This window comes from Peromyscus maniculatus, chromosome 5, assembly GCF_049852395.1.
Source record: "Peromyscus maniculatus bairdii isolate BWxNUB_F1_BW_parent chromosome 5, HU_Pman_BW_mat_3.1, whole genome shotgun sequence".
Lineage (NCBI taxonomy): Eukaryota > Metazoa > Chordata > Mammalia > Rodentia > Cricetidae > Peromyscus > Peromyscus maniculatus.
In genome coordinates, this window is record NC_134856.1 from 102,992,684 (window position 1) to 103,007,016 (window position 14,333).

Here is a 14,333-nt window from a genome sequence, read left to right on the forward strand (position 1 = left end):
AATGGTGTTGCCCACACTCAGGATTAGACTTCCCTCCTCAGAAGATCCTGTGGAAAAACTCTTCTAGTCACACCCAGGAGTGTTTCCATGGTGAATCTAAATCTAGGCAACTTGAAAATGAAGATGTGAAGATGACCCGTCACAACAAATCTATATGAAGAATAAATACCCGAAGAGGAGTTCTTGAGCCAAAGTGTGTGTGTGTGTGTGTGTGTGTGTGTGTGTGTGTGTGTGTGTGTGTGTCTTATTTCCACAGACCCATATTTTCCTAGAGAAGTTGTACTAATTTATATTTCAACAGCAATGAAACTATATGCAGGGCCCAGAAGGATATTCAGTGAAGATGAGTATATAGAATTAATATAAAAAATTAAAAGCCGGGTGGTGGTGGCACACGCCTTTAGTCCCAGCACTCGGGAGGCAGAGGCAGGCAGATCTCTGTGAGTTTGAGGCCAGCCTGGTCTCCAAAGCGAGTTCCAGGAAAGGCACAAAGCTACACAGAGAAACCCTGTCTCGAAAAACCAAAAAAAAAAAATTAAATCTATATGAAACATGTTAAGCAAACAAGATGCTGTGTAAAATACGTATGTTCTATTTTGATTCGACAATAAACATACCTTCATACTGACCAGGAAGTGTAGTTTGGAGTTCTACATTGGAACATGGACACATTGCCAAGCTCTTCTCACCACCCTGTGAATAACTAGTGTTATGATTTGAATGTGGAATGTCACCCCCACAGGTTCCCCACAGATTTATATCCCTGTTAGTGGTGCTATTTGGGAGAGGTTGTGGAACCTTTGGAACATGGTGCCTAGCTAGAGGAAATGAGCCATTAGGAACAGGTCTTGAAGTTCATACCTGTCCCTGGTTCTGGTCTGGGTTCTCTGCTTCTGTCTGCTGTCATATAAGCTCCTGACCCCATGAAATGAGCCACTATGGCCACCACATCCTCCCTGCCAAGATGGACTGAAACTGGGAGATAAAGGAACTCATTGCTCCGTTACCTTGTGTTTGTTGAACATTTGATGAAAAGAACAAGAAAAGCAACTAACCCAGCCCCCTTTGAGTCAAGGAGGCATGGGTATTGAGAAGACAACCGAAGCAAGAGGCCTTCAGTCCAGAAGCAGATTCTCACCACTTTGCAGGGAGTCTGAGTCCTGATGTCCAAAGTATGATGTAGAAAGGGAGATGTAGGTACTAGGTATGTCTGTCCCCTTGGGCTTGCAGAAGGGGTGCATTGGTGGTGGTGGATCATAGGAGTAGAGGAGGGGGTCTATAGCTTGGAAGATAAGGAAAGAGTTCTGTTGTCGGGGGAACCACAGCCTTGAGTCTTCACAAAGAGGCACACTTCTTTGATAATTTCCTCCCATTTCCTAACAGCTTCTTTTTTTTTTATCACATAATTCTTTATTGATTCTTTGGGAATTTCACATCATGCATTCCAATCCCACTCACCTCCCAGTCCCTCCATATCCACCCTTCACCCCTGCAGTGTCTACCCCCAAAAGAAACTCCTACACACACAATTAATGGAAAACAAAACAAAAGACCCGCCTTGCTCCTCCTTCTTCCCCGCCTCTCCTCACCTCTTCATTCATCCTAGTGGCACTGGGAGCTCTGGTGTGTCACGCAACGTACCACTTTGTCCAGTCAGCCCCACCCACAAATGTCTGCTGCAATGAGTCATTGGTCTGGTTCAAGGCCTCTGACCTCTCTCTCACCTTCGGCACGTCATCGTCACCAGACCTTCACCAAAACTCCCCTCAGATATCCTGCCGTTGCCCCAGTCATGGAGATCCTGTGGCTATCATTCCACGGGACCAGTCTCTTCATGCTCTCCAGCATAGATGGAGTAGATATTGGGGGGGGGGGGGGTCAACCCAAGGCCTAGGGTGTGGGCCTAGGTGGGAGCTGAGCTGGTCAGTCCAGGACACAGGGACTGCCCAGCCCACCTCAGGTGAGGGACAGAGCCAACTCTCCCACACCTCTGGGGAGGGATGAGGCCATCTCTCCCTAGTGCAGAGGCCCAGCTCTCCTGCTGTAGTGTCCAACCAGGGGCAGGACCAGTTCTCCTAGGGCCAGTGGCAGGGTTGGGGAGGGGACTGTCTCAGCATAGCCCTTGGATTTCAACATGCACAGTTCATATGGTCTCCTGGGTAACATGGCCATGGATATCAGCACAGACCTCAGCTGCAGTAGGACCACGGATCTAGACATGGCCCTTGGCAGCAGATTGGGTCTGGACATCACCTGGCTCTGGTGGCAATGCAAGCCACCCAGATGAGTGTGGCTCCTGCTGCAACATGGCCCTTCGACACCAGCATGGACTCAGATGGCCCTTGGTGGTAACAGCAACTACAGATATCAATTCAGACCCTGGTTACTACAGAGCCACTGACCCAGATATGACCCTAGGCAGCACCTCAGGCCTGAATATCACCATGGCCCAGGGTGGCAGCACAGGCCACCTAGACCAGTATGGCCCCATCAGCAGCATGGCCCTCAGACACCAACCTACATGGTCTAGGGTGGCTGTACAGACCCTAGGCATTCAAGTGGCCCTCAGTGGTAATAGGAGCCATGGAAATCAACTCAGATTCTGACTGCTGTAGGGCCATGGACCCAGATGTGGTCCTCAGCCCTAGCCTAGGCCCAGACATCACCATGGCCCTAGGTGGCAGCACAGGCCCCTCAGATCAGTGTGGCCCTAGTGTCAGCAGTGTGGCCCTCAGACACTAACACGGTCACAGGTGGCAGCCCAGACCCCCAGAATCCTTATGGCCTTTGGTGGCAACATGGGTCATGGATGTCAACACAGACACCAGCTGCAACAAGATCACAGACCCAAACGTGGCCCGGACGTCACCCTGGCCCTGTGCGGCGAGCAGGTCGCCCACCTCAGCCTGTTCCTCGCCATGTTTGCTTCTTCAGCTTCGCCTCTTTCCACAGCACATGGACAGTTCTGCTTCTCTTTCTCTCCCATTTCTCCACCACATATTTGCTCATCATAACGGCACCTACCTGCCGGGTGCCTTGAAGGACCAAGAGGGCCTGTGTATGTCTTCAGGCTGTGAGGACTCAGGCTGGCTTGTAGATGTCTTTCACCCACCTGGGCAGAGTGGCACCAGGAGGGTCTGTGAATGCCTTCAGCCAGCCCAGACTGTGAGGACCCAGGCTGGCCTCTAACAGCTTCTCATCTGTAGATCTTGGAGCAGGACTTTTGAAGACCCATGGAACAAGGGTGTATTAATCTGGGTTCTTCAAAGGAAGAGAACTGACAGGATCTCATATATATTATTTGTTATAGTGGCTTACCAGATGGCACTCTGGTAGTTTATCAAATGGCTGCCTTATGATGAAAGGCTGAGAATCTGACAGTTCTTTAGGCCATGGGACTGGATGTCTCAGAAGTCCCAATCTGGAGTCCTACAGGATTCCTAGAAAGCTGCTGGTCTTCAGTCTGCTTTAGAATCTAAAAAATGTTGGCAACACCTCGACAGATGAACTTCTCAATGAAAGCGAGGGGGGAAAAAAGAAGAACAAAGCATCCTTCTTTCATATCCTTTTATCTGGGCTTCCACCAGAAGGTGTGACCTAGATTTAAAATGAGTCTTCCTGTTTCAAATAATCTGATTAAGAAACGCTCTCACTGTAATGCCCTACATCTTGGGTTCTAGCCGATTTCACATACAGTCAAACTGACAGCCGAGAACAGCCATCACAGGGGTATCTCTCATTCCCGAAGGCCTGCTCGGGAACAGAATGGAACTATTAGAAGCACTCCCTTTAGACAGTGTATAAATTCAGATTCTTAAGGTGGTGCCAAGTCATAACCTCTTCTCTCTATAAATTCATACCAAAAGTGAAGTTAGTGCCTCCATTTCAAATAGTCTCACAGGTAAACCAGTTGTCTGGACTTTGAGTTAAGGAATATGATTACTGTCTGCATTTATACTGGCCACCTGGGATAGGTCTGGATCTCATTCTGCCTAAGATAATGCAGGTTAAAAATAAGAGGAGGAAGGTCTGGGAGAAGGGCCTCTCTGAAGTCCTTTATTCAGCCAGTATGCACTATCCTGGTCTCTCAAGAGAACCAGAATTTAAAGAGACTTGAGAAGGAATTTTGGAGTGCTTTTCTCCAAGGTTTCTATTATTTTCTCCTTTTATATACACATAATACAAGCAGTGGTTTGTAGAGTCCCCTGGAGTTCTAAGACATAGGAAAGGGATCTCTTTTTGAGCTGTTTGTATGTTTGACTATGTCATTTACAGTGTGTCATTTACAATAACATTTACAGCTGATATGATCAGGTTTGGGAACAAACACTATTGACTCTTCTGACATTTGCTTATGGAAACAGAAATGCACACACCTTAGAGCAGTCTACCAGCTTCTGGCGGTGATTCGCAGCAATCTCACTAAGGGAATGAGCTATTTAGTATAGTAATACCTGTGAAACTTTAAGTCTATGTAACACACACACACACACACACACACACACACACTGACTTCTCAGAAGTTGTAGGTTCTAATGGTGATGCTTCAGTGTCACTAGGAAGGACATATGGAGAATTCATAGGGATGCAAATGAAAGAAGCAAAAAAGGCTAGCGGGGCTTGCTGTGAGATGGATTAACCCACATGGAGCACTGCGAAGCCACACTCACATGTCACACTGCTTCAGAACACGGGCACACAGCTGAGTCCTCCATTCAAGATCTCACAGCGGTCATCAATACGCCATCAGGTCTTGTGCTTCTCTGAAGCAGGGTACTCAGATGAGTTCATGGGATGGGGGCAGAATTCAGTTCTGAACCTAAGATTGAAACCTTGGCTTCCAGATGATTCGCTCAGTTCCCTGCCCTATGACTCACCCCACGTACAGTTCAGGTAGTAAGAATCCTTGCTGCTTTGAATAAGAATCCTTGCTGCTTTGAAGCTAGTATGAAGGCCTCCTCTGAAATATGCTCAGACTGCATCTTCAACATCACAGCCAGGCGCAGATGGTCATTGGAATGACCTCCATACTCCCAGTCATGGAACCTATGTAGGAGAGAAATCCTATCACCTTCACCTTGTTCTGTTCTTAGAAGTACGTCACGTGTTTCTCTCACATTTACTGTACAAGGATATACTTCGCTGGTGGAGGTCTTAGGGTGTGTCATGGGCAGAACAGAGTCAGACTTGTGGGAATGTGGAAACAGTGAGCTAGGGAAAGGTGGGCTGAGAGCAGGCAGATGGATTTTTAAAAAGCTGGGAATTAGGAGAAAAAGAAACTTAGCAGGCCAAGTTGGACAGTTTAGTATGACAACCCCATCCACTTAGAACATTCAATAAAAATTTATATTGCTCTTCAGAGATTTAGAGGTCAAGTTTAGGTTCTAGTTGTCTTTTGTTTCTGTTTGGTTTGTTAAAAGTGTAATTCTCAAATTGACACAAACCTACTTCTACAAAATGAAAGCGAGAGGAAAGGTTTTATTTAATAATTTAATGAAATAATAAGCAGAAAGACAAAAAGTTGGGAGAAAAGCATTTGACGACTTTGCATATAAAAGCGGGAGGATCATGCAGATGTGAGAGTATCGAGTTAGGTATAAAACTGAGTAACTCTGGGAAGTCATACAACCATAACATGTGGGGTTATGTACTGCCAAATCAAAACATACACAACACACACACACACACACACACACACACACACACACACACACACACACACACACACGCAGGGAGGGTGTGTGATATATCAGCTTTCAGTAAATTAGCCTCTAACTTTATATGGCAGTTTAAAATGCTTTCAGGGAGCAGCAAGGTGGCTCCGTGGGTTAAAGCGCTTGCAGAGAAGCCTGGCTACCTACGTTCTGTCCTCAGAACTCAATAAATGTGGAAAGATACAGGCAACTCCACAAAGTTGTTCCCTGACCTCCACATGGGCACATGACATGCCTCTGTCCATTCATGTAGAGAAACATACACATACACAATTAAATAAGTTTTTTAAATGCTTTTAAGCTGGGAAGAGACGACAAATGTCTGGACTCCAAGCCCTTGTGAGGTGGAAACAGGAAACAACTGCTGATGAGGTTATGGAAAGAGGGCCCTTCATTCAAATCAGCGCAGCCACTCCAGAAATCAGTATGGAAAAATCCTCAAAAAACTAAAAAGAAATCTACCGTAAGACCTAGCTCTACCACTCCTTGGCATTTGCCCAAGGACTCAACATCCTACTCCACAGATGCTTGCTCAGCAATGTTCATTGCCCACCCTATTCACAATAGCCGGGAAATGGAAACATAAATGTCCTCCAACCTACAATAATGCAAAGATGGTATATATACACAATTGAATACTATTCAGCCCTAAAAAAGAAACATGAAATCATTACATTTGCAGGTAAATGGATGGACCTAGGGAAGATTATATTGAGTGAGGTGACCCAGACTCAGAAAGACCAATATTACATGTTCTTTCTCATCTATGGTTCCTAGCTCGAAATCCTCAGAGTATATAGCGTGAAGTAACCGCAGAAACCAGGAAAGTATAAAGGGACCGTGAGGTAGGGGGTGCTACTTGGGAGAGGAATAGCAGGCTTTGGGTGACATGAAGTAGGAAATGGGGTAATGGGGAGGGGCACCCAACTGGGGAGGAGTACAGAGGGGGAAGGGGAATGAAGCACAAAGACCAAGGTGATTTGATGAAGCCTCAAGGAATCCTAGTGCTTTATATTTACCTAAAGTTATACCAATCCATAAGTGGATGTAAACAAACTCTCTCTCTCTCTCTCTCTCTCTCTCTCTCTCTCTCTCTCTCTCTCTCTCTCTCTGTGTGTGTGTGTGTGTGTGTGTGTGTGTGTGTGTGTGTGTGTGTGTGTCTGTCTGTCTGTCTCTGTCTCTCTCTCTCTCTCTGTCTCTCTCTCTCTCAGGAAGTTAAGCCACTTGGGCTGACAATACACCCCAAAAGAACCATAGACTAACAAAAACCTCAGTACCAGGCACAAAGTGCCTCCTTTTGCAGGATTAGTTAGGGTAGTCCAAGCGACTCTCAAAACAATATAGATTATAGATGTATGTAGCCTTTGGCTGCCTCTTAAGGGTTGGGGCTAAAACTCTGTTGCTGAAGAGACCACATAGTTAGGACACATGACTCTGATAATTTAAGCTGGATCTGAACTGAAAGCCTCTCCTGTGATATAGCTTCCATGATTCCAGAAAATACTAAGCAAGCTATGATGGCTATTCTTGGTTGTCAATTTGACTACATCTGGAATTAACTAGGTGGCTGGGCACACACCTGTGAGGAATTTTGTCTCAATCATATTATTTGAAGTGGGAAGACCCACATGTAATTTGGATCTTTGAGGTGGAAGATCCACCTTTAGTCCAGATCTTTTGGGATGGGGAGAGTCATCTTTAATTAGGGCCACACATTTTGCTGGCAGCCTATATAAAGGGCATGCCTGCTTGCCCTCGCTCTGGCTGGCAAGTCCATTTCTTCACTGGCATTACAACACACTTCTTTAGGATTTCAGCATATATTGAAGATCAACTGAGACATCCAGACTTGTGAGCTGAACAACTACTGGATTTTGGTAAACGGCCATTGTTGAACTAGCAGGACCACATATGTTAGTTTTGTTCCTCTAGAGAACCCTGACTAATACACAAGCTACCAAGGGAGGGAAACAATCAAATAATCATACCAAGCTGTAGCACCTGTGAACCATGACTAGCATGGCAAGATATATGCAAAGACACAATACGTGGCGCTCTCAGGTTGGTGGCAACCACCACCTATTTAATTGGACTTAAAGCCCGTTCAACAGGAGGAAAATCACGCCTGATATTGAAAACCTACTCAGCTTCTTGGGGGCTAAGAAGTCACGGACCTTGGAAAAGAACATACTACCACCACTGTACTAGGCTAGCATAATCATTTACTACATTCTAAATTTTATCCCTATACCCACAGATTATGGTAACTATCACCCCTGATCAGAGAAACCTCTCTTTACAGCAAACAGAGACCATTGCAGAAAACTACAACTGAATGCAATGCAATGATCATCCGATCATGCGGAACCCAGCCCCAGTGGATACATCTGCATCACAGATCCTGCATCTGTGGCTGCAGAGGGGCCAGAAAGATTGTAAGAGCTAGAATACCAGGAAGTCTGCTGTGAAACAGTCACTCCTAGAAATGCCTATATTCATATATTTTAGCCCAACATTTGAGCAGTCTTTTTACTTAAAAGCTTGACAAACCTGGGGAGAGGAAACGTCAATTGAGAATTTCTCCATTATGGATGACTCAGTGGTTAAAGATGCTGATAAACATCTATTTACCTAGACAAAAAAAAAAGTATTTTGTTGTTACATATATAAGATATGGGCTAAGTAAACAGCTCAGTCAGTGCTTACCATGAAAGTGTGAGGACCTGAGCTCAGATCTCTAGTGCCCACACAAAAATCCAGGCATTGTAGCATACACCTGCAACCCAGAACTGGTGGGACAGAGACAGCAGATCCCTGGAAATCACTGACCAGCCAAGATAGCCAGCTGGTGAATATCAGCCTAAGTGAGAGAGCCTGTCTCAAGAAATACAAAGGATCAAAACTGAGGAAGATACTCACTGCTGATCTCTAGTCTCCACACATACATACACAAGCACACATACAAGAAAGTTCAAGACCAGCCTTGGCTACATAGTGAATTTGAGACCAGTCTGGGGTGTATAATACCCTGCCTCAAAGTGCCAGTGGCGGGGAGGGGCCCACACCTTTAATCCCAGCACTCAAGAGGCAAAAGCAGATGGATCTCTATGAATTTGAGGCTAGCCTGGTCCACAAAGAAAATTTCAGGCCATCTAGGACTTATAAAGTCTCTCTCTCTCTCTCTCTCTCTCTCTCTCTCTCTCTCTCTCTCTCTCTCTCTCTCTCTCACACACACACACACACACACACACACACACACACACACACACACACACACACACACACATTCTGTACAGCTCCTCTTCGTACTCATGGTAATTGTTGCCAACTCTTTTATATGTGTTTAAACCTCTTTATAAGACTTGTAATATGCAATATTTTCCCAAAAAGTCATGTTGTGAAGCTGGTGTCCCACAAACCAGAACTGTTAATTACTAACCTTTTCCAGGCTTATATTCATGTTTTCTAACTGCATTATAAGTATTCTTTCTAACAAGGATAGTTAGACATTCCTCCAGCTGTGTGCATTCTATGAAGTGTCTTTAATAATTATAGGCATTGGACATTGCTCACCTAAAAAGTGCATGCATGGATAAATATTTCATTTTTTTAAAATTAGTTTTCCTTAAATGTTTGCTCTTATTAGTTGTTTTGTGTGTTCTGTTTGTGGAATTATATGGCTGTTTCCACTGGAATTCTGCAGAGACTCAACTTTAAAAGAATGTTCTAAGCAATAGTTTGCTGTCTGTCTGCTGTTGTACATTTGTAGCTGATGGTACATCACCCACATGTCAGACAAGATTCAAAACTAGACTCCAGATAGACCCGGCCACACGGCCTTTCCTTCTGTGTCTCTTAGCTGCTTGAAATTGTCCATAAAGGAGTGGGTCTGACTTTTTTAGGGAAATACTAACTCCTTGACAACTAACTGTCCCTTGTCCTTTCCTCTTCAACATGGTCATCTTAACATGGATTCTGGGGATCAAACTCAATTCATCTGGCTTGTACAGCAAATGCTTTACCCATTGAGCCATCTCAAGGGTCCACATTTCAGAAATATTCACAAGGCATACTGCATGTGGTTACATACAATGTGCTCCAAAGTGCACAACAACATCCTGGAGAATTCTTTTACTGATAAGAAGCCATGCTGACCACCACCAGATACATGGTGACATGATACCATCCTTAATTTGATACCATTCTTAATACAACACCAATCTCATGGATATAGATGACTACTCACAGCAGGAAATGCATTTTCATGTTCTGCATTATAAACACACTCTTGTGCTCCAACATGCTGCTGCTAGCATACCACATACCTCTGCAAATTTCCTGGCTTTATTTCCACCTTTTCTGTAAATTGTGATATTAATGTGGGGAAAGTCAGGTGTAATGACTAAAGCTGTAAATAACTTTTTCCCACTTCTCTATATTGTATAGCTTTCTGCTAATGTAGGCATATATTAGTACCCAATGCCTACCTTGTAACTAAGTTTGTGATGAAATCCTTAGACCACTTGCTGGATAAGGAAATTTGAACTTTTTGTTTTAATTGATATTTTGGTTTCGTTTTAAGGTAGAGTCTTGCTATATAGTCCAGGCTTGCCTCAAGTTCACAGCCATCCTCCTGCCTTAGGCTCTTGAGGACTGGAATTACAGGTGTATGCTACCACAGCTGTGTGCCCTGTTGTTTGTAACATGTGTGGGTAGTTTACAAAACAAAGTGTTCTCAGAACCATTTGTCTGACAAGCAAATGAGTGTTCATTGTTTGCACTTTGCTTCTGGAACGAGTTTGTAAATTAGAGACATTTAAAAAACAGATATATTTGGAAATCTTTGTCATGACTTTCATGAAGATGCAAAGTAACATATCTTGGAATTTGCTAGACTTATCTGCAGCTACTTTTTGCTCCCTCCCCATTTTTATTAATGTATAGCTATTGTAAAAAGTACTGGGTTTCACAAAAACAATTTCTTTCAAGTATATCATATATTTTGACCATATTTGTCTCACACACACACACACACACACACACACACACACACACACACACACACCTTCCTTCCCACTTCCTCTTTGGCCCCTGCCAATAGTCTTCTTCCTTCCATGGTTTACCTCTGCTTTCATGTCACACGTGATTTTACCTTTTCTATGAATTATGCCATTTATAGACAATATTGCACATACACACATAAAATCCAGGATCAACAAATAAGGAACAAACAGGTAGCAGTTTTCTTCCTGAGTCTGGCTTATTTCATTTAACATGATTATCTCCAGTTTTAGCAAAAAGAAACTCTATTGTGTATGTACAGCACATTTTCTTTATCTGTTGTCTGTTGATAGAGATTTAGGTTGATTTGATGCCTTGGCATTTGTGAACACCACTACAATAAACATGGATATGCAAGTATCTATAATACATTCATTTAGTCTTTTCAGTTATGTAACTGGGCTTAGAATGACTAGGTCATATGGTAGTTCTATTTTTGCTTTTTCAGAAACCTTCCTATTGGTTCCCATAGTACCTGGACTAATTTAAATGCTACCCATAATGTAGAAGGGTTCCCCTTTATCCACACCCTTGCCTGCATTTGTTAGTGTTTATTTGGTTAACAATAGACATTCTGACTGGGGTGAGTTGGAAGTCAATGTGGTTTTAATTTATATTTCCATGATGGTTAATAAGGATGCTGAAAATTATATATTTATTGGCCATTTGTATTTTTTTCTTTTGAGGGATGTCCATTGATTTCACTAACCTTCTTATTGACTGGATTATTCAGGGTTTTTTTATATTTCAGTTTTTAAGTTATTCTAGATATTAATTCCCTGCCTGATACATAGCTAGTTAATATTTTCTTCAGTTCTATAGTCTGTCTTTTCTTATATAAGCCAGGACTACCTGTCCAAATGTGTCACTGTTCACATTGAACTGGACCCTCCCACATCCATCGGACATCACTGACCTGAAAGCCTGCTTCCCAGGGAGTAGTTTCCATGGAATCAGAAGTCACCATGCAAGCTTTCAAAAGAGAGAAGCAGCTAACAGTCCTACCCAGTTATTAAGCTTATGAATCACAGCAACAACCAGCACTGAATGATAACCCTAAGAGTGCAATGGGGGTATGCACACCTTGGCAGTAACCAACAGATCTGTACTTAGAACTTAAGACCTGCTCAACAGGAGGAAAAACGTGCCAGGTACTGGAGAACTAGACAACTACCTAGGGCTAGTGAAGTCATGGATCTTGGAGAAAAACCAACAACCACCACCTTACTAAGCACACATGATCCATAACACAATCTGACTATTTTATACCCACAGATAACCCTCACCTCCTTGTTGTGGGATATTTGTAGTCTGTGTGAAGGTGTATTGCTGTGATTAGTATAATAAAAAGCCAAATGGCCAATAGCTAGACAGGAGATATAGGCTGGATTTCCAGGGAGAAAGGAAGAGGAGGAAGAACCTAGGCATGCAGGAGATGCCAGGAGACATGGAGAAGAAACAGGAGGAACAAGATGGAAGAGAGGTAATGCCATGTGATAGAACATAGATTAATATAAATGGATTGATTAATTTAAATAGTAAGAGCTATTTAGGAATAAGCCTAAGCTACAGGCCAAGCTTTCAAAATTAATAAGAAATCTCTGTGTCATTATTTGAGAGCTGACTGTGGGACAGAAAAAAAAATGTGGGACATGTAAATCTACATAGGGCCTGAGAAAGCTGGAAAAAAAGGTTCTGAGTAGACTCAGTGCTTGAGCTACAGAGGCATGGCTCTTCTAAGAGACCCTGCTACTGAGCACTTGAATGGGTTTATGAGCAGCAGGTAGCACACTACTCAGTGATGGTAGACTAGGTGGAAGCACCTTACCAGCACTGAGACAGTAAGACTCCAGCTCCAGGCCAGGGCCATAGGCATGAAACTCAGCTCTCAGGAACCTAAGAGAGGGGCCAGAGCCAGCTGCCAGGCCATATGCTAAGTGGAGACACATGGTGGAGGGCCTGGCTGCTGCTGAACAGTTTAAGGTTTGGGCCACATGGTCAGAGAATGCTATAAGTGTGTGGCTGCAGGCACTTAATAAAGTCAAGTCCAGGCTGAGAAAACCTCTGAACAGGTTACAGTGAGCTTACAAAATGTGCTTAGATGCTGGAGAAAGAAAAGGAAATGGCTATAGACAGTCATAGAAAAAAATAGTTTAAAAATAATAAAGTCTTTAAAGAAAGAGTAAAGTGTCGGGTGGTGGTGGTGTACACCTTTAATCCCAGCACTCGGGAGGCAGAGCCAGGCAGATCTCTGTGAGTTCGAGGCCAGCCTGGGCTACAGAGTGTTCCAGGAAAGGAGCAAAGCTACACAGAGAAACCCTGTCTCAAAAAGAAACCAAAAAAAAAAAAAGAAGAAAGTAAGAAAAGAAAAGAAAGAGTAAAATAATATAAAAAGAACATGCCACATAAGGATGGGAAATACACAGGGCATCTGGATCCTGTATGGTGTTTTGTTGTACAAAAAAATAGCTACTGAGAGACATTAGATTATGGAAATTGCTAAAGTAAACCAACCTGTATATTTTATGAGTGTCTTCACTTCAGAATGGAAGTCAAAAAATATGTTACATTGAGGAAGAGGTTTTGTTTCCACAGGAAACAAAAAGTTATGGTGCTCTTCAAAATTAATGAAGATCACATTTGACTGGGAGAGACATCCTGAAAATCTTGACAACAGACATGAAAAAAGAAACCAAGAAAGACTATAGGACAGGTGACATATATGTTGATCCCTCTTCATTGAGATCAGCTCTGAGACTGGATGAAACATGATAAATCTTGTTGGCTCAGAATCCTTATTACATGCCATTCTTTAATATGGCATTGATTGGGGTTTGGTGATGCAGTCCAAACAAACTTATAAAGTTGACAGATGCTTTTTACCTGCTAAAACATAAAATAAAAAATCATCTTTAGTTGACTTGTACACACCGCACATTCCATACTTGTGCTAATACTGATATATATGTTGTTGCCTTTAAAAGTTTATGTGTTTTCAGCCGGGCGGTGGTGGCGCACGCCTTTAATCCCAGCACTCGGGAGGCAGAGGCAGGTGGATCTCTGTGAGTTCAAGGCCAGCCTGGGCTACCAAGTGAGTTCCAGGAAAGGCACAAAGCTACACAGAGAAACCCTGTCTCGAAAAACCAAAAAAAAAAAAAAAAAAAAAAAAAAGTTTATGTGTTTTCAGAAAAAAAGCACCAGACACCAATAAAGACAATAGCCCAGGTGATCCAGGCTCTTAGAATTCCTGTTGCAGATTCCTCGAAATTCTACATTTAGAACAGCTTCAAAGCTCCTAGTTGATTGTTCCAGCCTCAAAGACTGTTAAGTCAAGACTTCAGATAAGCGCTACTTCACTTGTACATAAGTTCCAGGTGCTTGAGGGTTTTACAGTCTATCAGCAGCAGACCATCCATTGTTATCCAAATTTTAAAAATTTAAAATAAAAAGAGCATGATGCAGTGAATTTTGTGATGATTAAGGATATAATTTCCCCCTTTTTATTGTATGTAACTGAGTCTTAAGACTCCCATGTGCGCTTTCAACAATTCCCTGCCC